Genomic DNA, 26,713 nt, shown 5'->3' with positions numbered 1-26,713 from the left:
AACGCGGAATATTCAATGTAGCTTAATCGCCATATATATTTTATAACTTACTATATATATATATATATATATATATATATATGTATATATATATATAACTACTTAATTTACTCACATAAAATTAATATACGAAAGTATAAATTTATGCGTAAACTTTAAGTATTTACTTCAAAAGTGTTCAATACGTAGGTAGCGCTAGTTAGTAATTTATAGAATATATATGGCGATTAAGCTACACTGAATATTCCGCGTTTCATCCTTTCTATGGCGTATAAGCCTGAGGAGTCCTAGATTAGATGAAACGCGGAATATTCAGTGTAGCTTAATCGCCATATATATTCTATAAATTACTATATATATATATATATATATATATATATATATATATATATATATATATATATATATATATATATATATACTCATGAGCAAACAAATGGGTTAAGAGTGAAAGAAGGAATAAATCGATTTTTCAATATTCTTCCATGAATCGTTGTCAATTTTACCCGAGAGTTTCTTTTTTGCAGATCATTATTATTATAATATGCAATAATAAGTGGGAAAATAAATGCTTAGATGGAAGACCGTATCTTGACGAGGATACAGAAAACCAATTGCAGGATTAAGGCAGATCAAAATGACTTACAAGCAGAGTTTTGATATTTTAAGAAAAGAAAAAGTGAAAACATCTCTTTCTGTGGTGAAGCGAATTGGTCAAAGGTTGACGTGGATTGCTTCGTAAAAGGGAAATCTGTATCTGGTCTCCCTAGAGCATTACCTTGGAAGGACGATCACAGGCTTAAATTAAATGTTTTGAAGGATAGAAAGAAAACTTAAGTTGACCATAGACAAAGAATTCAAAACAGTGGCTGGAAATTCTCTTTCTAGATATACAATTTCTAGACGAAAGAGGAAATGGGATTTTCTTCTAAAATGTGTGCAAAGAACCCATTTTTTGCTGAGAAGAACATCAATGATAGAAAAAGATTTTTTCTTGTGTTATGGCAAGAAAGACACAGACTGATTCAGGAATGTTTTCTGGTCAGATGAATCAAGAGTTTGTCTTGTTTGTGATGCTCTCGAACGGTACATTTGAAGAACTTAAGAAAGATTTCCGCCAAGTTGCATAAAAACGACAGTTAAACACGGGAATGGAGAGATAATGGCATGAGGAACTTTTACTGCAGGAGTTGGGGAACTTATTAGATGTGAGAAGTCAATCAATGCAAAGGAATCCATTTGAATATTAGAAACAGGACTGTTACCAAGTATCCAGAAGCCGAGATTATCTCAGAACATTATTTTTCAACATGATAATGCCTCTGACCACACTGCTGAGGTAACAAAAAATGGTTTTCTGATAATTCAATTAATGTAATATTTTGGCAAGGTCAAAGCCCCGATGTAACCCCAATCGAGAATATTTTGTCCATAATATCTCGTGCATTGGATGGAAGAACCTTTTCGAACAATGACATACTGTAGGAAGCTGTGCAAAGCGAATGGAATAGTATCTCCTCTCACAGTGTTCCACTTATGTTGAGAGCATGTCTAAAAGGATTGATCTTTTAAAGAAATCAAAAGGGAATGCGATTCTATTATAAGCATTTATTCAAGTAAATGTCTTGTTCTGTGTCATCGGTCTCGTTTAAGTTTCCTTGTTCAATTGCTCTTTATTTATAATACAGCTTTTAGTGAAATAACATGTATACCATTTTTTTAACCATTTATTTTTGCTTAGGTATATATATATATATATATATATATATTTATATATATATATATATATATATATATATACGTGTTAGCCCAACAAAGTTTTCTAAAGAGATGGATAAAATATATCCTTAAAACGGTTGCATAATTTCGTAAATTCGAGAGCAGATACATTTTTCATGAGATATAGTGAAAAATGATCGATTATATTATTATTCGAGGTTCCATGTCTCTTTTCCATTGATCGTGTCGCAAAGCCGTTGAGAGTAGAAATTGTACCTTGGATTCAGCAGCCTTGTAATTCTCGCTTCCCTTTTTTGCGTCCTTTAATCCTTATATTCCATGAGCGATGCTTCTGAGAAAGAGGAAAGAATTGTTGTTTTCTGGTAGAAATCTACCCATCTTAAATTTATCACTGTATCCTTTCTGAACTTTAAGTGGTTTCATTAGCTCTGTACATCAAGTTGCGTCATGTCTTTGATGGGGCGATTTTCATGGGAAAAAAAAACAATAAATTCATTTTGAAAGAGTAAACATTTCTTATATATTAATATAAAAATATATTTACCACACTGTACATCTTAAAATCTGTATCTGTTTTTTTACCTACTTCATACCGCTTCTTTGAAAATCGAACATAGATATAAAACATGGTCAATACAGAATCTAGAAGTAAATTAAATAGAGGTGAAGGATGAGAAGAATGGGTCTTGGCTGATAACCTAAACTGATTTCACGCAGAATGAATAATGGGTCTATCTTATAAAGATTTGATGAGAAAGACACACCAAGAAGCTTCAGTGTTAATTTCTCTTCAAGAACGGAGCCATCCATGAGAATCTAAGGTTGGAAAAGGGGCACGCCTACAATTGAAATACGCGAGCTGAGTCTTAACATGATAAAACGAAAGAATTTCTTACCCCAATCCACAACAGAATCAAAGTCAACTGAATACTTAAACGGACGGAACAAGCGCATACTGTATATCTGAAAATCTATATCTTTTTTACCTACTTCATATCGAAAATAAAGGGTTCAGCTCCAAATTCCGTCCAAATTCCAGAGTTCGATAGAAACCTTCCCAGGTTCGACAAGGGTCTCCTGGAGGAGGTCGGAGGTTATATAGAGCAAAACGTTGTGAAAATCACACTCCAAATGAGAACAGTAGTTCTATGAATCTAAATAAGTTGGTGTTTGGTGCTTAAAAAGAGTATTTCCTATAGCTGGCGAGAACAAGAACAGCATCCCCTAACCCAACAAAGAGAAAAAAACTCTTCTGAAACAAGATATAGGAAAAACTTTAAAAGAGCCGCTGACGCTAGCTTAGTATCATATGCAAATGACCGAACCAGTGTGCGATGTGACGTCATAACAGACATTAAAAGCAAACATGTCTTAAGATGAAGTGTTCGGAGGTGTGAAGCCCGAGGCATGAACGGTCGTCACAGAAGCACTTATTCAAGACGTGTTCAAAACGTCATGAGAGATGCACGTGTTCAAGACGTCAAGGCAGAGGAGAGAAGTCACACGCGACCGGAGGAGGAGAAATGAGCTGTGAACTATTTAGAAAAATGTGTTGTTGGAATCACCATTTATATAAAAAAAATTATGCTACAAGACAAAACAAGTGGTTTACGTTTTTTTCACCATTTTCCTTTTCCTTGATACGGAGGCTACAACGTGCTGGGTTCGTTAAAACGTAACTGTTAAATATGTGTGCAAGGATACTAATCCAGAATACCATGTCCTAACTTCTGAAGGCAAGCATGAAAAGATAAGAAACTTAAAGAATAAACACTAAAAATACTGAGGAAAGGATTAAGATAACCCTAAGGACAATTGGAAAGCGCCAAGATGGGAACTATTATCCTCATCGCTACTGACATTATAAAGCAATGCTGAACCAAAATAAACAAAAATGGACATCTTTACACTGTTTAGCTTATTAGCTTTGCTTTTCAATGAAACTGTTTTTTTTTTTCAAATGACGCCAATTTTATAGAACTTCGACAATGACGGCTGTTCCTTTTTCAACTGTATGTTGATTAATTTCACTGGGACGCAGTATTCTACAGTATACTGCAACTGGAGTTTTTTTTTGGTGAACGGTAACCGTTATACAGGTGTTACTATCATCGGTTTCTACTAAAAATTTCGTTTAGTTGACCAACCGTTAACAGATTTACATCTTTCCAATATTATTTTAAAGGTGTCTGGTATTGGAGAAGAATATGAGAATTCTCTTTTTGAGATTGCTAATATTTTGTCTGAAATTTTTTTAGGTACCTTAGCTGTAATAAGAAAACATCAAGACGAAGTATTCTCTTCATTTAGTATTGAAAATAAAAATTGTAGTAGGAGAACGACTAAATGAAAAGAAATTATCAGTAGTAAAGGTTTTATTTACAAGAGAAAACTATGGTAAATAATAAACACTAAAGAGACAATTAATGCAATACAACCACAGTATTATCACACTTTTCCATTAAAAAAATATATTTATATTTTTACATTTTCTATAAAAGCTCTGCGAATCGATATAAAGGCTTTTGCAGGCCGGATCTGGCTTGGGGTCAGGGGTTTAGAGGCCCCTTGTCCAAGACACCTCTCCAATCCCCTATATCCATGACAAATAGCACCCTACCTGAGAATTCCACCTTGAAACTCCTCGGCTTAACATTTGCGGGCAATATGAACTGGGACAAATACATAAAGGACATTGCAAAAGATGCTGCAAAGAAAGTGGGTTCCCTCTTTCGAGCTAGAAGACCATTCACGCCTGAGAATATTCTGTACCTTTACAAGGCAACAGTTCGCACAATCATGGAGTAATGTTGCCACATCTGAGCTGGTGCATCCATCACTAGTCTCCCCCTCTTAGATAAAGTCACAATAAAAGAGTTGTAAGTCTAATCCACCCCATTTTATCAACTAAGCACCAGCCTCTGTCTCATCGCCGCAATGTTGCATCACTGTACCTGTTTTACAAATATTTTAATGGAATGTGTTCTGATGAACTTGTTTCACTTGTATTCCGTCGACGTATATATCCCCGACAAACCCGCTTAGCAATATAATCTCACTGCTTCACTCTTGTTGTCCCCCAAATGCCAGCAAGTTTTCTATTCTAATAGTTTCTTCACTCAAACAGCAATATTTTGGAATTCCTTTCCTGTAGCTTGTTTCCCTGGCTATACTGATATGCAGAAGTTTAAATGTAATATAAACAAATATCTTGTTAATATTTCCTAGACATGGCTCCAAATAGTAGTCCCTTACGTCCACGTGGCGATATTATTTATAAGGGGTGAACGTGAGTAAAAAAAAACAAAAAAACAAACAAAAAGAATCCATAGCGAAATTAAAGTTCTAATATAGAGGGCGCTTTTCTTCCCCAGTAACGCCGGCTGTTTCTGATTGTAGACCCATGTTAGTGCCCTAAAGCATTTTATTTCAGCAATCCTTATCTTTCTGTCAATAAAAACGAATTATCTGCAAGTTGCTTCATTCAAATGGCAGGTTAAATCAATTCTTTTTTTTATTACTCCATTATATATTTCTACTTTAAAAAATATTACTGATGATTATAATTTTTATCAAGTTAATGTATTTCGTTCCTTTTTCCTCTTTAAATATTGTACCCAGAGGCTTAAACGTCCATTGCTATTTACTGAGATTTTTTTTCTAATTAGGTAGAAAGATGAGTTGGATAGCGCGCGTTGCAGAGTGGTTCAAGACACCTCCAGTTACTTCCCCTTCTTCCATGATTTCTTAAAAATAAAACAAAACTGAATGTTTTCTTTTTCAAAATCCAAAATCACATCCCTCTTTTGAACATCTTGCGGCACTTTTCACATGCTCCACTTGAGGTTCCTATTTGCGTTCCATCTTTTCAGGACCGCCATTGAAAACAGAAATAATGAAATATAAAGGGCATTATAACTCCTATTCAACGATGTTATTATTTACTGCGGCAAATTAACATGTATTTCAATTTATTCTAAAAACAAAAATGGCGTCTCCTGGCGGGGAAAATGGAACGCTTGATTATTTAAAACGAAATAGAATTGAGAACCGCCATTTTGCAAATTTTGCAGGTTAAGTTGTCTTTTCAAATTTGAATAATTCTCATCGGCGCGTTGCCAAACAGAATTGCTTTTTTTTTCATCTTATTTTTCAGATTAGATTAATTTTGTAGAAGTCATATATGCATGTGAGCACACTTCTCAACCTATATACTCAACGAATGTTTTTTCTACAGACTTGAAATTTAGTATATAGGGTATTCAGACACGTGGAAAACGTTTTAATTTGTTTTTATTCGGAAAAAAAACACTGTTAAAAGGTCAACATTATAAAATTGGTACTTGAAGCCGTGATCGGGTTTTATCTGTTTCTCGTCTATTTCACGACTGCGCATGCGCGAATCGTTCACATCATAGCTTCCTTATGTTAAGAATGAGTAGGTTTGAAAACACTTTCTTAAAGACGTAGTAAGCTGGTCTAATGGTTATCTGACTCGACGTACGTATTGGTTTCAAAGCAAAGTATATTAGCGACAATGCCCACCCCAAAGAGGGAGAGGGCTTTAGTAGTCATCCACAGACAGTACTGTTTCGTTGTATCAGAACTTATCAGTTGAGCTATATATATCTATATATCTATATATATATATGTGTGTATAAATATATATATATATATATATATATATATCTGTAAGAAAAAGTAGTTAATAAAGCATGCAAAAACACTTTGAAAAATAGTTAAAAACATATTTAATTTTAGAAAGGAAGCACAAAAAAGTGGGTAGTCCTTCATCCGCGGAGTTTCGAAGATACATATATAAACATATACGCATATACCTACATATAAAACGAATTACCTGCAAGTTTCTTCATTCAAATGGCAGGTTAAATCAATTCTTTTTTTTTTATTACTCATTATATATTTCTACTTTAATATGTCTTATCGCCGCAATGTTGCATCACTGAGCCTGTTTTACAAATATTTTAATGGAATGTGTTCTGATGAACTTGTTTCACTTGTATCCCCTCGACGTATATATCCCCGACAAACCCACTTAGCAATATATATCTCATTGTTTCACTGTTGTTGTTCCCAACTGTCAGCAAGTTTTCTATTCTAATAGTTTCTTCACTCAAATAGCAAGATTTTGGAATTCCTTTCCTGTTGCTTGCTCCCCTGGCTGTATGTATGTATGTATATGTGGCTCGTATGTATGTATGTATATGTGTATATATAAAATAAAGTAAGTTTACATAAATGCTAGAAAATACCCCATGCCGATCCGTCTACATTTCGAGATTAAAAAACATATTCATAGGTTCAAGAATCGCTACTATAATTAATAAAAATGTTACTAAGATGGTAACTCTCGCGTGCCTTATTTTGTCTTTTAGTTTCATGTTTCTGACAAAGGGAGAAGAAGTGATGTTTTCTGGGTCAGAATCTTATCCACGTCACGCTTATTACTGACAAGTTTATGGCGTTGAAGTAGTTTTTTCAGCTTCTTACATCAAGTTGCTTCTGGATCGCTTTCCATAGAAAAAACATTACTCTCAAATCGAGTCTTTTACTTCCGGCTGTTTTTTACTTTTATCACTTAATTCGCGTTGCATTATACACGTGAGATCTGACATTCTTCATATTTATACATACGATTTTTTTTCTTTCTATTAATAAATAATTGTAGCATTTTTTTTCGAATAAATCCAACCTGGCTTGAAAATATATACACAGTTTTAGAAAAAAAAATAACATTCACATTCGTAATTGTTAACCTGGCGATATATATATATTTTAACATGGCCACCCTCATTGATTATATTAAAATATTGTAAGTTTGAGGCAAACACATACTTCGACCGGATAAGAGTATAAGGATTCATATTTTCATTTTTTTTTTTTTTTTACAAAGGAGTCTCAACTTATAAAGACCCGGAGGCCACTCGAGGATAAGGGTTTATGGGTATACATAAGAAGTGGAAATGATGTGAAGTGTATTATTTAGTGGGGTGGTTCATCAAGAACTTGTTTACGTTGGACTTGAAGACAATCAGATTGTAGTCAGCTGGAAAGAAGGCAAACGGAAGAAAGTTACACAGGCGTGCAGTTCTAAGAATAAAGATTTGTTCATGGAACCTACGTTTAGATTTAGGCACATATAAAGAATGGGGGAAATTATTGATAGTGGTTTTGGTTAGACGAGTGTTTTTCGTAAAAGTTTGTACGAGGGAGTACCATAGATTGAAGGTCAGTCGAGCACTTTCTATGAAAATAAGGATAACACAAAGACAGGCTCGCAACGTCTCTTATGTGGGAAAGAGATTGCAGGGGAGAGAAAAGGTCATACCCCACTAAGCTACGAAGTCTGTTTTGAACTCTGTCAATGCAGGATAAGCTGCTTCTAGCAGTTTCTGCTCTGTTGTGGCAACAGTGCCCTATCATTGCCAGTACTTGGCTTTTATATAAGTAGAATGTAGCAGTTAACATACTATTTACTATAAGCAGATCAATGCCCGGTGCCAAAGTGATTCGGCCACACTAACCAATCAGTTGGCAGGGTGCATTGATTTGAGCTTTCCCCTTAAGGACTATTTTTAGCCCTTTGGGATCTCAGCTGCGATCGCCAGAGAGACGCCAGCAAGCGACATATAAGACCTTTCTCACCCACCCCTCCCACTGCTACTTGTTTACGACTGCAGTCTGATGGCAGACGACACCTTCAAACAGACATTTACACCTTCGTTCTTTCTCTCCAGTTTGAGATACAATCTCGCTTTTTTAAATATACCCTTAAATATAGTTTGGCTTTGTGTTTATTTAAGTAATTATTAGGAGAGAAATGCACAACATTTCCCTCCTATAGAATATTGCATCAGGAGTGAAACATCTACTGGAGTGGTACTAAGATTCTACCATTTTTCCAGCGACCTGGGAAACGGATTTGATGTATGTGTTCCATTTCAGATCAGGAGTAAAGGTCACGCCCAGAAGCTTGTCAAATATGCACGGTACAGGAAGTATCTATTCCTAAATATATAGAAATGGCACCATATATCCGTCATCAGCCCAATCGACTTAAATACTATCTTCTGATCAAACATGTTGCAATTCGATATAGAAGCCTGAAACATTTTCAGTTTTTTACTCCAATATTTTCGTCTCTCGAACTGCAAGACTTTGAAATTCCTTCCCTGTTTCCTGCTTTTCTTACTATACTAGCGTGTTAGCATTTAAAAATAAGGCGAATAAACACCGCGCTGCTCAACTCCCTACTTTTTAATATGATCGCTGGCTGAGGAGAGTTCTTTGGTCTGTTGTGAAGACGTTTCTTGAACTATTGTTACGTCCTGGGAACGGCAACCTGTTTGGTTGTTTGGTTTGCTTGTTTTTTGTTTTACGGCATGTCAATCCATTTCAGCTTATTTAATGCTGAATCCAGTTATTTTGAAGAAATCTTTTTTAATAGAATATATAAATATTTTTTTTTTCAAGTCGGTTTCTATTTAACCCATAGTTGGGGTCCTTACAGGTACTACCACTCCTGGTCAGTTTTGGCCTGGGAGCAACGGCAATAACAGGGTTGCACCGCACTCCCCAATGCCCGTAAGCTGGGACCTCCCAATCGGATTGAGTTTAAGGTCATATCAAGTTCCCTGGTTGTTAGATCGATAAATCTATAGAAACACCCTGTGTAAACTAATGGGTTGATTTGACGTTGTTGCTCTGACATCAAGGCTCCAATAGGGTTGACTGACGTCGGCTACATCTGCTGGTCTCCGGCCTTTATAGGTAGGATTTTATCGGCCGTGTTGATAAGGATCGTTTTGTGAAATTCAACGCTTACACAAAACAGCGAAGAAAGAGATACCGTAGACATTTACATTTCTCGCGCAAGACACAACTCATTAGAAAGGGAATAAACAGGTTAATATTCCGTTGAAATGATACTGGCTTATTGTTCCATTACACCGGCGAAAATCTGTTTGGCGTCTGTGTATAGTACGCAAGCAAACACACTAGCATATAAACCAGATAAATTAAAATGAAGGTTTAATTGAGGCGAACCTTGTTGACTCTATAACACTATGCAACACATTTAAGGTTTAAACATGTACATATCTGTGGAACTCTCTTCCGTCTGCCTGTTTCCCACCTGACTACAACGTGGATGTCTTCAAGTTCAACATAAACAAATTCCTGATGAATCGGCCCCTTAAGTAAGACACTTTATCAAATCTCCAATACTAATGATTACTACGAAAATATCCCATTGATTACTGTACACGCAATAACCCTTATCCCCGAGTGGCTTCCGGGCCTTGATAAGTGGTGACCTCCATGTAAAAAAATACCATATAAGACATAATTCAATGTATTACATTTGTTCTTATAGATTAGGCACCGTTTTAATCTGCTATGGATTATATTTCATTATAATCTGCTATATAAAAAGCTATATTTCCTCCTACAACACACAATACGCTAGGCAACATACAAATGTCTCTGCGTGAGGTCGCCAAGCTAATCAAGAATCTTGATTCCAGTAAAGCAACTGACCCTGACGGTATTCCAATTATAGTATTTAAAAAGCTACAACCAGAAATTGCCCCCATAGAAAAAAGCTCTATATTTTCACACTTTATCTCCTCCGAAACTAAAAGTCTCAGCGAAGCGCAGGGGGTCTACAATGATTATACATTTTACGAGCCATTTTTAAAGGGTATGTAGCCAGTCAAAAACTTTTAAAGTAGTCAAAAATCGGTCCAAATTGAAAAAAAATCGATATGCATTTAGTACATTCCTCTTAGTTTAGTTTTAGTTTTTACCTACTTTGTAAGCATGTCACATTGGTAAAGTGGTAACGTCACTAGCTTTGAATACTACAGTTTCGGTTTCGATTCAAGTTGCTGACACTTAAATTTTTTTTTTTTTTTTACTTTTGAAATCACGATACTATAATGATATATGTAGAATCTGGATAACTTGAAATATCATATTTAAACGTATTGCCCACCTGGGCATAGCCGAGTGCCCCCCCCCACCCCAGCTAGTTAGTTATAAGTCAAAAACACAGAATTCACAATTTAAAAGATTATGTGGACTTTAAGATTCTTGCTTTTGGTGCCATCTCCTCTTTCATATTCCATCAGTAGTCTACCAACATTCGAGGGTTTGATTTTGCTTTAAAACTTTTTTAATCACTATAATATCAGTCACATCAGTAAGATTGTCCATGAAATTTTCGAAAGTAATACTATTTCTAAAAATCATACTGAATTCTACAAGAAAAGACCAGAAAGTGATTTGGCATGTGATTCTATATACATACATAGCTACAGATCATCTGCATATATTTTGAGTGTTGTCGGATCGTCGGGATGCATAGAAAACAAGAGAAAACATGACACAAGATTAACGCGAGAAAGAAAACAGTTCCTTAGAAACACACACTGAGAAAATACATGAAAATCGATCATTCTCCCAAACCCTACTAGTTAGTGATATAAAACAAAGCTTACAACTAATGAACTTCCTCTATTTCCTATAAAGTGTATCGATTTTTCAGATGAACTTTTTTCCATTTACACCTCAACCAAGACACAGTACCACTTTGATGTAGGCGGCTACTATCGGGGACATAAGTTGCAGGGATTTTATGTAGGAAGCTGAGCAGCAAGATGGCTGTTCACATTACACTTGAACTTCTGCCTGTCAGTACATTTGGGAAAGCAGAGCCCACGAAGGGAGTTCCAAAGTCTAGCAGTTTTGGGGAAGAAACTATTGTAGTAGAAGGCTTTCTTACACCTAGGGACCTCTACTGTGTTGGGTTGGGATGTAAGTGTTTGTCGGTGTATTTACGGTGTGTTTCGTCAAAGCGTTCACCATTAAAATATTTGTAGAACAGGCAGAGGTATGCAACATTTCATCGATGGGACAGAAGCTGAGGCTTAGATGACAGTTAAGGACCTATCAGGTTGGCGACTCCCTTTTGAACCCTGTCCAGGAGTGGGATAGTAGTAGCTGATGCACCAGCAAAAACGAGACAATAATACTACATACATGGGCGAATGGTGGCCTTGTAGAGTTATAGTATACATTAAGACGTGAGTTGCTTTCTAGCACTGTAGAGAGAGCCCACCCTCTTCGCAGCAGTCATGGCAATGCTCTCAATGTCTAAATATAACAAGTTTGGTTTAAGACATGTAAAAACATAGTTTACAATTAAATGTTCATAAAATATATATTAGAATGCGCAAACATATTTACACAAAATTTGGTTAAAATTAGGAGTAAATCGGAGTTGAAGTATATTTTTAATTATATAATTTAATTTGGTATTAAGTACTCCATAAAAATACATATACGAAACGAAATCTTTACGAAATTTTTTTTTAAATTATTATTTGCGTTTAATTAATTGTATTTTAATTTTCTTAACGTCTCATACTTTCTGCTCATTTTGTAAAAAAATACAACTTTCTGAATGTCTTCCTTGGCGCCTTTGAGCTGATATCTTTTTCACTCGCTCAAGACGAAGCCGCCATTTTGCTCATCTCGCATTGGAAAGAAAGCTTGATCGCCGTTGGTGGTCAATCCATTGTTTATTCATACCGCATTCTATGTTACAACATAAAGCGCAGTTTGTTGAAGGATTATTCACAGCCATTGTTGCTTCTGTGTTCCCATAATTCAACGAATGTTTTCACACAAAGTGTTCGTAGTTCGATTGCTATCTTAAATATTTTATCGAAACCATTCATTCCAATTTCAATACAAACCAATCAATTATTTTTAATAATTGATCAGAAAAGCCCAAGCTTGTGTACATATTCGATTTTCCGAGATTCGTATTTCCTTCATTATTCAATGCATATCTATAAAATGTGCTGTCTGTCGGATTAGCAATCTATCACAATGCAGTTTGAAACAACATTTATATACAATAGGGTCTAAAACTAAGGAACACAATTTTAAAACCTAATATCTGTTAGAAATAACAACTGTGAAAAGCTGAAATTTTGTACAACTCGTAGTCGTTATCATCCATAATAACATACTAAAATTTGATTTATTTGCAAAGGATAGAAAAAGAATTAATACAAGTATTTATATATTTTCAAAATAGAAACGTATGTATGTATTTAAAAAACATTTCTATATTCGTAAATTGATTTCAAATTTACCTTGCATCTACAGTTTCAACAGCAAAATAAATGAACACTACCTAACAAAGTTTTCGCACTTAAAGCACTTCTTAGAGTATATTTCAATAAACTATAACATTTCAAAAATATTACATTTATTCCGAAAAGCTGCTTCTTTCAAATAAAGTGTTTCACAAAGAATATAGCAGAAAGTTTTACACTCTATTCATTCATTCCTCTCACATTACCTTGTAACATGCTTAACACATTTTTAAGCTATTGGTAATTATTTCATTTTTTTCTCTCATACTAATTCCTTTATAATACACATTTTAAACAAAAAATAATAAATGCTCCCCTACTTCCATTCACATTATAAATGTTATATACGTCTGCAGAGTGAATTGTCGTATTTTACCGTGCATTTTCACGCGAAAGTATTTTCGTCATAAGAATGAGAAGTGTACTTCCGTCGAAATATTTCAGACAGTTTACGAAAAAACGGCGGAAGGCGCCGAAAGAAAGGTTCGTGATATTTGATCTATTTTTTTCGCGCAAACATGGACTAATTATGTTTATGAAAAATATATGGTTTCTGTTATTACAAAGATAATTCAATGAAAAATTAATCAAGAAATAAAATAATGTTTTTGTTGCTATGAATAAAATATAGTGTATAATTATTGGGAAATTGTGGCAAAATGTTGAGAAAATTGAAATTCCAATCCAGAAAAGACTGTCATTGTAAAGCATGTTTTATGAATGAATATTTATTTCTTAATAACAAATAGAAAATCATATATTTTTTATATGGCTTTTTACTTTTTTAATGATTTTTGTGCAAAGCTATATATATATATATATACATATATATATATATATATAGCTTTGAACAACAATGATTATATATGTATTTGTAGTCGTCGACATACAGTACTGTTTCATTGTATCACAATTTATCAGTGCCGCTAGACTAGGGCCTCTCCCAAACCGATGATTGAACCTAGAACCTTCGCGCTGACAGTCTGCAGTTCTACCCATCGACGCATGGCAGCGCTGCCCGCAAATACTCTCGACACATCTCTATTTTAAACAAACATTCGTCCTCCACTTTTATAGTGCTCAAACCGCGTATTTACAAACAGGGAGCCTCGCATTTTTTCAGCCAATTAAGTAGCGGGTGAGATTATTTAGAATATATATATATATATATATATATATATATATATATATATATATATATATATATATATATATATATATATATAGTTATTGTGTATTGGACGGTTACTTGCATGTGTCTCAAGTCACCGTGCAATACATAACCAACTTATTTTGACACGCTCAATTATTAATTCCCTTTCCTGTTTTTCTAAAGAAAAAAGTATGAAGAAAAAGATTAAAGTTGCTTTAGAACTTTATCATATTATCATTGCAACGAGTGACAGGAAAATGAGGGACAGCCTTTTTAGAACATTACATTACTTCTCTCCATAAACTGTACAATTTCAAGCCTTCATTGTATATGAATGTGTTGCCTTTTTGCTATTACTCTTGTACAAGGCTGTTTTTCTCCTCTTCCTGTGAGAAGTATTTAGCTTTGAAATACCATGATCTAAAGATGGTTTCCCTTTTATTTTATTGACATTATTATGCAATAATAATAATAATAACAATAATAATAATAATAATAATAATAATAATAATAATAATAATAATAATAATAATAATAATAATAATAAACCCGCAACATTACTCGAAAAGTAGAACCACAAAATCTTATGGGAGATGGACATATAGACGGACAAACCCATCCAAGCAAGAATACCAGATGTCGTAATAATTAACAAGAAAGAAAAATCCTGTCAAATCGTAGACATTGCTGTACCAGCTGACCACGGGGTGAAAAGTAGAAACGGAGCAAATACACAGAGCGAGCCAGAGAGTTAAAATGGGTGATGAAGAAAATCCAAATAGTACCTATAATAGTAGGAGCACTAACAACAATTTCAAAATAAACTTTGAAAAATGAATTGGAGAAATTGGAATCAGAGGAATGGCTGCAAACATACAACGGCTAACGATGATGAAACGGCTGAAATATTAAGGAACACCCTTGAATGCGGATAATAATACAAGAATCCAATATAATGAAGAAGCGTTGCAGGGAATGAAGAACAATGAAGCTGCATAGCTACAAGTCCTACATCCCCATCACGTATCCTCTCCCATTGTCTCATTACCCCCAAAGTGATAGCAAAGACCTTAGAAGGGCCAAGGAGGATGGAAAGACCGAGGAGAGCGCTTACCAGACCTCCGCTGGACAAGCGTGAAGAGAACTGGGATCTTGGGGAGGCTAAGTGCCATTCAAATTCCAGTAAAGACCAATGGCCGCTGAGAAATCAATGGTAAAAGGCTGTTGCGATGACGTAAATTTATTTGCAAATGCTGTCGAAGGAGGTGGAGGTAGCTGGACGTCTGGGGAGACTTGTTGTCACTCAGCTTCCTTAGAATACCAGATGTTTTTAATCAGATCTTTGATGACTTGTGTGAACGCTCCATATGAGCCAACAACAATAACAACAACAATAATAACAATAACAACAACAATAATAATAATAATAATAAAAATAATAATAATAATAATAACAACAACAATAATGATAATAATAACAATAATAATAATAACAATAATAATAATAACAATAATAATAATAATAATAATAACAACAACAACAACAATAATAATAATAACAACAACAACAACAATAATAATAATAATAACAAAAACAATAATAATAACAATAATAATAATAATATTAACAATAATAATAATAACAAAAATAGTAATGATAATAATAATAATAATAATAATAATAATGATAATAATAATAACAATAATAATAATAACAATAATAACAATAATAATAATAGGAATAATAATAATAATAACAATAATAATAACAATAATAATAACAATAATAATAACAATAATAATAATAACAATACTAATAACAATAATAATAATAACAATAATAATAATAATGATAATAATAATAATAATAACAATAATAATAATAACAATAATAATAACAACAACGACAACAACAATAATAATAATAACAATAATAATAACAATAACAATAATAATAATAACAATAATAATAACGACAACAATAATAATAATAATAACAATAATAATAATAATATTAATAATAATAACAATAATAATAACAACAACAATAATAATAATAATAACAATAATAATAATAATAATATCAACAATAATAATAACAATAATACCAATAATAACAATAATAATAATAATAATAATAATAATAATAATAATAATAATAATAATAACAATGATAATACAGGAGAAAGCAAATAAAAGGCATAAATACATGTGCAGTATCACTAATAAGATACTCTGGACTGTTTATAGGGTGGACTAAAGAAGAACTGAGACACCTCGATCAGAAGATCAGGAAATGCATGACTATGCACAACGCACTACATCCGAAGGACGATGTTGACCGACTCTTCGCAAAAAGGAAAGACGGTCGGAGGAGAATGGTTGGTATAGAAGTCTGTGTGAATGATACCAAAAAGAAATAGAAAAATACATAATTCAAAACACTGGAAAGATAATCATAACAGCGAGAGACACTGAAACAATCTATAAAACAGAAAACAGACAGACAAAGTATAAGACAAGAAAAGAAAAATGGGAAGAGAAACAACTCCACGGAAGATTCATAAGGATTACAAAAGATGAAAATAACAAAAACACTTGTAGCTGGATGCGAAATGGACACATACGCTGAGAAACTGAATCCCTAATAACTGCAACACAAGACAACTCGATAAAAACCAGCACATCAAAGAAAAGATCGAAAAAACACAAGAAAACAGCAAATACAGACTCTGTGGACAAAGAGACGAGACGATAAACTATGAATGCAAACTGGCCCAAAAGGAATACAAGAACAGGCACGACCAAGTGGGAAGGTTAGTACACTTGAAAGTTTATGCAAACAACTGCAGCTCGACCGCACAGATAAGTGGTGCAAACATAAGCCGACAACCGTACTTGAAAACGAGAATCAGAAAGTCTTATGGGATATGGACATACAAACTGATAAACTCATTCAAGCAAGAAAACCAGATGTCGTAATAATTAACAAGAAAGAAAAGTCGTGTCAAATCCCAGACTTTGCTGTTCCAGCTGACCACAGGGTAAATATCAGAAAAAAAAGGAGAAACGGAGCAAATTCACAAAGCTAGCCAGAGAGCTTAAAGAAATATGGAAGATGAAGAAAATCAAAATAATACCTATAATAGTAGGAGCACTAGAAATAATCCCGAAGATCTTTGAAAAAAGAATTGGTGAAATTGGAATCAGAGGAATGACTGTAAAAATACAACGGACAACAATAATGAAAACAAATTTTTTCACAGATATTTTCGAAAGTCATCCTCTACTTTCGATTGTCTAGCCTTAATTAAAACGTACGTCACTTCCTGTTTGGCCATGATCGTAACAGCAAAGACGTAAGGTTTTTCCCCCCCGTTATTTTCCTCCTTTGCGGTACGGGTTCGAGCCTGCCTTTCTACTACTACTTTTTATTTTTGCCCAACATACACCTACAAACACCCGGGAAACGCCGGGCTGAAATGCTAGTATATATATATAAAAGTGAACGTGTCTGTCTGTATGTCTGTGTGTTTACATTGTCCTACGCATTAACTCTGTCAATTTTTAGTCTACAGACTCGAAATTTTATACACAGCAATTAATTTCGCTGTTAAGGGGTCAAAGTTCAACGATTTGACCTTTGGGAACTCTATCAAACTCCTCCGCCAATTTTTGGTCTAAACATTTGAAATTTTAGACAGAGGTTCCTTGAACATGGATCTAACTTAATAACTTGATTTGAGCCCATAACAATAAATGTCATGGGATCATAATAGGAACCAAAGTGTAAAAAAATTGACCGCTTCTTTTTTTTTTGTTGTTGCTTAACATACATTTCCAAAGCCCCGGACAACGTCGGCGGAAATGCTAGTATATATATATATATATATATATATATATATATATATATATATATATATATATATATGGTGAATTCTCTGATCGAAGACGATGATTGAGGGTTCAGTATGCAATCTTCAGCAGCTCCTAAGATCTGTGACACTGCATGTATAATTATAACCCTATTTTGCACACTCCTCTGCGGATGGTGCACTTGCATATGCTCGTCGGTCAAAGATGCCATCTCGAGTGAACAGATAACTCTGCTTAGCTGCATGGTTTGAAAACACAGTAGCATACATATTCATTTTTTGGTGGACTTTTCTGGAGTTCTGCATTCATATTTGCACGAAGTGCGTCCCTATGAGAAAGGCGGCTATTCTTTGGTCCCTAGAAAACACATCGTCGTCAATTCTCTGCGATCCCCTGCTGCACTCTCCTAGGAACCCAGAGAAATTCCACAACATTTCAGGTTGACTTTTAGTTTATCTTTGTAACGAAACAGGGGACGCCCTATTCGGCGGCAAGAATGTGTCGGTTGCCCATAAAAAAGTTGGTTAGGGACACTTGAGTCGTCAATTCGCACATGATGACCCGACCACCGCATTTTTATGCTGATCAAAAATGATTAAATACCATTGATTTCACTGGTATATAATGTATATATATATATATATATATATATATATATATATATATATATATATATATATATATAATAAAAATTACAATTAAATTTACCAAAATGATCCAAGATGGTAAAATTAAAGTATTTTAAAATAGTGAAGAATTAATATTTATAAAATTATCTAAGCCGGATATAAAAGCTCGATAAAACCAAATAGAAGAATAGAGCTTATAATATGACCAAACAGTTAATAAAATATTTTAAAAAACACTGAAATTAGTTAAAAACATTTAATCTGAAAAGGAAACACTAGATAAATGGATAGTCCTTAATCCGCGGAGTTTCGAAGAAATACACTCCTTCTCATCAGAGGGTAGGAATTAATAAAATGCGGAAGCGGATTTTGCATGCAAAAGTATTTGATGAAACAACAAGTAAGTCAAAGATCTTACTGGATAACAAAAAAGTGAAGCAGAGGGAATATGGTGAAGAAAAAGGTGATTACACGTGAATGGATAGTCTGGTGGAAAATAAACAAATCCAGTGACGGTAAAATCCAAATGTAAAACTTCAAGAAAATTAAAAGAATTTCCATTTGTACAAGTAAAATCCAAGGAAATCCCGTAATTGGAAGAAGGTGGTCAATAATAATAATAATAATAATAATAATAATAATAATAATAATAATATATATATATATATATATATATATATATATATATATATATACATACATACATATATATATGTATATGCATATGAAAAATGAATTACAGTAAATTTTACAAAGATAATACAAAATAGTAAACTTAAATATGTTATAAATGTTGAAAACTGTTTTGGATGTTATCCTACTTTGATCTTCCACTCTGTAATCGAACATCCATTCACGTGAATTAATTTTCCATTTTTTCCCCATTCTGTTTTTTAACTTTTAGCAAGTACGCTCTATGGCTCACTTGCAGTTTCATTAAATACTTTGTAAGCAAAACGTGGATCCCCATTTTGCTAATTCCTCCCTTCTGATGAGAAGGAAAGTTTTTCTTTTGAAACTCCGTGGATTAAGGACAATCCATTTCGTGTCTTTTTCTTATTAAAATGAAATGTTTTCCACCGTCGCTAAAGTGTTTCTAAACATATTTTATTAACTCTTTGTGCATATATATATATATATATATATATATATATATATATATATATATATACATATATATACATATATATATAACATGTATATATATGTGTGTGTATATATTTATATATATATATGTATGTATATAGGTATGTATATATATATATATATATATATACATACAAAGAGTTAATAAAATATGATTAGAGAAACTTTAGCAACGGTGAAAAACATATTTACTTAATTAATTTAATTAATATATGTATATGTATGTACATATACATATATTACACACACACAAATGTGTCTATGAAATATATATATATATATATATATATATACATATATATTTTTCACACGCACCTACACAAACACACACACACATACACACAAACACACACACACAAACACACACACATACACATATATACATACATATATATATATATATATATATATATATATATATATATATATATATATATATATATATATATATATATATATATATATATATATATATATATATATATATATAAGACATACGTAAATAATATGAACTCCTCGAGTATACAAAAGACTATTATCCAAACATAGGAATCCTTGGGAGACTTATTTTCATGCAGATTTCAGGGAAGACTAAGGGCCGTTACAAACGAGAAATAAAAGCTACACGGACGCTGCTCGACATATGTGAACACCTGCTGTCACTCCTATTTCCTGGGGACACCACTTGTTGTAAACAGCGAGCGATCATTAATAATGACTTTTATTAATCAGAATATATTAATACTTTCACTTCTACTACTACTACTACTACTACTATCTATCTATGCTTTTAGTAACACAAATAATAGTAATATAAATAACAATCATATTGTAGGAGTAGAAGACGAGGAGAAAGTACAAGACAAATCTCTGTATGATGTCAACATTCACTATGAGATAATGATGCATTGATTTGGGTCGGGATGACACGAAATTGCACTTGATAACCGACCCTCTCTTGTCTGACGGAATAATTTGTCACGGTATTCAGCTCTTATAAATATTTGAATTTTGAAGAATGAAAAATATTACAAAATTACAGACAACTGTAAATAAATTTGAAGGCAGTTTAGGATCAAAACATTTGAAGCAGACCGAAGTTTAATTATGATAAATGCTATCATGGCATAGAATAAGGACCCTATACCAGATTAATGATAGTTAAAAAGCGAAACAGGCAAATGTTCTGTGACGGAATATTTTTTTTTATTCACGTGATGGATTGCTAGTTGGGCAGACTTACTGACGTAATACGCATTTGCTTAAGAGGTACGAGCGTATCTGAAATAAGTTGCGTCTATTTAATCTGCGCGTTTTATCACGGAAATCTTAAGTCTTAAATGTGACTGAACGCCACCTTTATATACGTAACGCCGGTCCGAAATTGATAGCGTCTGATTGAAATACTGGGTGCCTTCAATAAGTTTCCAGACTTTTTTAATAATAGGAATTTAAAATTATTATAGATCTTGCAAATTCAGTGTTATTGCTGTACATCTCATGAGATGATTTACCCGCTTTTATGATTTTCAGGTTAAAATGGACAGATACAGCAGGAACTGGTATACACCCTAATTGTCACAGCTGGTGATTGTCAAAATTGTAAGCTGGATTTAAAGACATGCTCAAAGAACAATATGCAATAAAATTCTGTTTTAAACTTGGAAAAACGCCACAGAAACGTATGGAATCGTTTAGACTGTTTTTGTACCATTGTACGTGAATTGGGCATCAGTTTTTTAGTGGCATAAGAGATTCAAGGAAAGCAGCGCGTCTCTGAGGAATAATTGTTGGACGAGTAAGGAAGTCAAAACACCACAGTTTATTGGGCAAATAAAGAATTTTATGGACAAGTACCATCACTAGAGATAATAAATGAACAGTTTGCTGTCAGTGTTGGAATTGTACACACTATTATTCGCAAGGAACTGAAGATGCGGAATATTTGCACGAAATTTATCCCAAGGGTATTCCATCTTTGTCACAGATTATTTGACCCAGATGGACATGCCATCCAAACGGTTTATAACCTTCACTATAGTCCTGATCTTGCTTTCTGTAACTATTTCCCTAAGCTCAAGGGAGACTTAAGAGTCTGCCTTTAAGAGACAATTGGGATGAAAGGAACTTTGCTGAAAATCATTGACATGCTCGCACAAGAGTACTTCCATAGGGACCACCAGAAGTTGTTGGAACCATAAATAAAGTGCATTGCAGCCGGAAGAGATTACTTCGAAGGAGACTAGATTTTCTATGTACTACCAATAAAAGTGAATCTAATAAAAAGAAATGGAAACTTATTGAAGCTACTTTATACGTCAGCGCATCTATTTTTTCTTACTGACACCCGAGAATAGAAGTTAATGAGAAAGAAAGGTTGGAAGTGAAAAGAAAGAGAACCTAAATGAGAATGATAGGTAGAATGTATCGTTTAAATATTTATCAGGATGATTGATAACAGGATCCAATTCATTGAATTTGAAATTGATTATGTTATGAATTGAATTGAAGTAGTTGCGTGGAAATACGTTTGCATAGATCTGCTTCTGGGTATTTCACCTGATATTATACAAGCGCAGAGAGAATTTTGTTTTCACTGTGGTAGAAAAGTCAGTATTAATAACGACCCTATGTACGGTGTAGAAAGCGCAGTATTTATAAAGACCCTATGTACGGTGGTAGAAACGCCAGTATTTTTAAGGATCCTATGTACGGTGGTGAAAACACCAGTATTTATAAGGACCCTATGTACGGTGGTAGAAACGACAGTGTTTATAAGGATCCTATGTACGGTGGTAGAGACGCCAGTATTTATAAGGACCCTATGCCCGGTGGTAGAAACGCCAGTGTTTTTACGGATCCTATGTACGGTGGTAGAGACGCCAGTATTTATAAGGACCCTATGTACGGTGGTAGAAACGCCAGTATGTATAAGGACCCTATGCCCGGTGGTAGAAACGCCAGTGTGTATAAGGATCCTATGTACGGTGGTAGAAACGCCAGTGTTTATAAGGATCCTATGTACGGTGGTAGAAACGCCAGTGTTTATAAGGATCCTATGCCCGGTGGTAGAAACGCCAGTGTTTATAAGGATCCTATGTACGGTGGTAGAAACGCCAGTATGTATAAGGACCCTATGCCCGGTGGTAGAAATGCCAGTATTTATAAGGATCCTATGTACGGTGGTAGAAACGCCAGTGTTTTTAAGGACCCTATGTACGATGGTAGAATCGCTAGTATTTATAAGGACCCTATGTACGGTGGTAGAAACGCCAGTATGTATAAGGACCCTATGTAAAGTGGTAGAAACGCCAGTGTTTTTAAGGATCCTATGCCCGGTGGTAGAAACGCCAGTATTTATAAGGATCCTATGTACGGTGGTAGAAACCCCAGTATGTATAAGGACCCTATGCCCGGTGGTAGAAATGCCAGTATTTATAAGGATCCTATGTACGGTGGTAGAAACGCCAGTGTTTTTAAGGACCCTATGTACGGTGGTAGAATCGCTAGTATTTATAAGGACCCTATGTACGGTGGTAGAAACACCAGTATGTATAAGGACCCTATGTACGGTGGTAGAAACGCCAGTGTTTTTAAGGATCCTATGCCCGGTGGTAGAAACGCCAGGATTTATAAGGATCCTATGTACGGTGGTAGAAACGCCAGTATGTATAAGGACCCTATGCCCGGTGGTAGAAATGCCAGTATTTATAAGGATCCTATGTACGGTGGTAGAAACGCCAGTGTTTTTAAGGACCCTATGTACGGTGGTAGAATCGCTAGTATTTATAAGGGCCCTATGTACGGTGGTAGAAACACCAGTATGTATAAGGATCCTATGTATGGTGGTAGAAACGCCAGTGTTTATAAGGATCCTATGCCCGGTGGTAGAAACGCCAGTATTTATAAGGATCCTATGTACGGTGGAAGAAACGCCAGTATTTTTAAGGATCCTATGTACGGTGGTAAAAACACCAGTATGTATAAGGACCCTATGTACGGTGGTAGAAACGACAGTGTTTATAAGGATCCTATGTACGGTGGTAGAGACGCCAGTATTTATAAGGACCCTATGCCCGGTGGTAGAAACGCTAGTGTTTTTACGGATCCTATGTACGGTGGTAGAGACGCCAGTATTTATAAGGACCCTATGTACGGTGGTAGAAACGCCAGTATGTATAAGGAACCTATGCCCGGTAGTAGAAACGCCAGTGTGTATAATGATCCTATGTACGGTGGTAGAAACGCCAGTGTTTATAAGGATCCTATGTACGGTGGTAGAAACGCCAGTGTTTATAAGGATCCTATGCCCGGTGGTAGAAACGCCAGTGTTTATAAGGATCCTATGTATGGTGGTAGAAACGCCAGTATGTATAAGGACCCTATGCCCGGTGGTAGAAATGCCAGTATTTATAAGGATCCTATGTACGGTGGTAGAAACGCCAGTGTTTTTAAGGACCCTATGTACGGTGGTAGAATCGCTAGTATTTATAAGGACCCTATGTACGGTGGTAGAAACGCCAGTATGTATAAGGACCCTATGTACAGTGGTAGAAACGCCAGTGTTTTTAAGGATCCTATGCCCGGTGGTAGAAACGCCAGTATTTATAAGGATCCTATGTACGGTGGTAGAAACGCCAGTATGTATAAGGACCCTATGCCCGGTGGTAGAAATGCCAGTATTTATAAGGATCCTATGTACGGTGGTAGAAACGCCAGTGTTTTTAAGGACCCTATGTACGGTGGTAGAAACGCCAGTGTGTATAAGGATCCTATGTACGGTGGTAGAAACGCCAGTATGTATAAGGACCCTATGTACGGTGGTAGAAACGCCAGTGTTTTAAGGATCCTATGCCCGGTGGTAGAAACGCCAGTATTTATAAGGATCCTATGTACGGTGGTAGAAACGCCAGTATGTATAAGGACCCTATGCCCGGTAGTAGAAATGCCAGTATTTATAAGGATCCTATGTACGGTGGTAGAAACGCCAGTGTTTTTAAGGACCCTATGTACGGTGGTAGAATCGCTAGTATTTATAAGGGCCCTATGTACGGTGGTAGAAACACCAGTATGTATAAGGATCCTATGTATGGTGGTAGAAACGCCAGTGTTTATAAGGATCCTATGCCCGGTGGTAGAAACGCCAGTATTTATAAGGATCCTATGTACGGTGGTAGAAACGCCAGTATGTATAAGGACCCTATGCCCGGTGGTAGAAATGCCAGTATTTATAAGGATCCTATGTACGGTGGTAGAAACGCCAGTGTTTTTAAGGACCCTATGTACGGTGGTAGAATCGCTAGTATTTATAAGGCCCCTATGTACGGTGGTAGAAACGCCAGTATGTATAAGGACCCTATGTACGGTGGTAGAATCGTCAGTATTTATAAGGAACCAATGTATGGTGGTAGAAACACCAGTGTTTTTAAGGACCCTATGTACGGTGGTAGAATCGCTAGTATTTATAAGGCCCCTATGTACGGTGGTAGAAACGCCAGTATGTATAAGGACCCTATGTACGGTGGTAGAATCGTCAGTATTTATAAGGAACCAATGTATGGTGGTAGAAACACCAGTGTTTTTAAGGACCCTATTCACAGTGGTAGAAACGCCAGTATTAATAAGGAACTATGTAAGGTGGTAGAAAAGCCAGTATTTATAAGGAACTATGTTCGGTGGTAGAAAAGTCAGTATTTATAAGGGCCCTCAGCAGAAATTCTCCTAGAGACGGTTTTGTACTATAGATTTTATAATTGAGTTGGGGTGGTTAGAAGATTTATGGACGTATAAAAGCGTAATATTAGGTTTACGATAGGGGCTATGAGTTTCGGTGTTAAGATTAAGTGTAACATAGAAAATGTGAAGGTTTTTTGTTTGGTTCGATAATTATGGGAAGACCAAAGTTATTGAAGAAGTTATGTAAGTTTTTAATTTTTTTTTGTTGTACTCTCTTGGCCTGGCTGTTGTAGTAAAAAGGGCGTCCTCTCTATAAAGACCCCCTTGGATATTTTTAAAGTGGTATTTAAGTTCTTTCAGTAAGAAGAGTCCCACTAAATCGGTAACTTCTGCAGAGTCAGAATCCTATCAAAATGTCAAATTTATTAGGGGTGCCATTTCTAGTCCAAAACTTATTGTTAAAATGTATAAGGGACTTTCTCGCTAGGAGAATTAATTTAATTTCTAAATTAGTTAAGTCAGAATTTCTTTTAGCAAAGGTAAGAGGCTTATTTAAAAGGCTCGGAGAAATTGATTGATAATAATTTTGGATGTCAAAGTTTATGAAGTTAAGGAGGTGTTTATTTTTAAGGGAGACAAACCAATTAATTACGGAATCTGAATTTAGTCAAAGAGGGAAATTTACTTTTTCTTTAATAGAAGGGATGATTCTATCTAAGATATTTTTGCTACAGCTACTAAATCAGAGTAAGATGGGCAGATCAAGCTGATGGAAGGGGTTTCATGGAAATTAGTTTTATGATCCTTGAGGGTTAATCTAGGGGTACCCGGAGAAATTATTTCGGTGAAGTTATGAATATTCATTGAAGTAAGTAAAAGTTTAGCTTCAGAATAAATGGAATCGAAACTCTTAGGCGGGAGTATTTTATAGGATTTATTAAATTCTTTATACAAAAGTTTTTTTTTATATGTAGGATAGTCAAGTTTATAATAATTTTTTGTCTTATCAGCAGGGACGAATATATGTTTATTCTTTTTAACTTTTTCGGCAAAATTATTTATTTTTCGAGTAACCGGATTATAATGGTGTTTTTATTTCTTTAATTTAATTTTTTTGATTAAATTTAACATGGAATCCTCAAACTCCTAGAGGTAAGGATTGTATTTGGGGTGGGCAGTGGTTTTTAATCCATGAAGTTTGGCAGCAATTCTTTCGAATTTCTTTTGTTCTCTATGAGAGTTGATAGGGTGTTAATTTGTAAAGATTTCTGGGTGAAGTTGGTCTTCAGAGGAAATAGGTGCTT

The sequence above is a fragment of the Euprymna scolopes genome, chromosome 23 (genome assembly GCF_053919585.1).
Source record: "Euprymna scolopes isolate OS-2025 chromosome 23, ASM5391958v1, whole genome shotgun sequence".
Classification (NCBI taxonomy): Eukaryota; Metazoa; Mollusca; class Cephalopoda; order Sepiida; family Sepiolidae; genus Euprymna; species Euprymna scolopes.
This window is presented reverse-complemented; position numbering follows the sequence as displayed.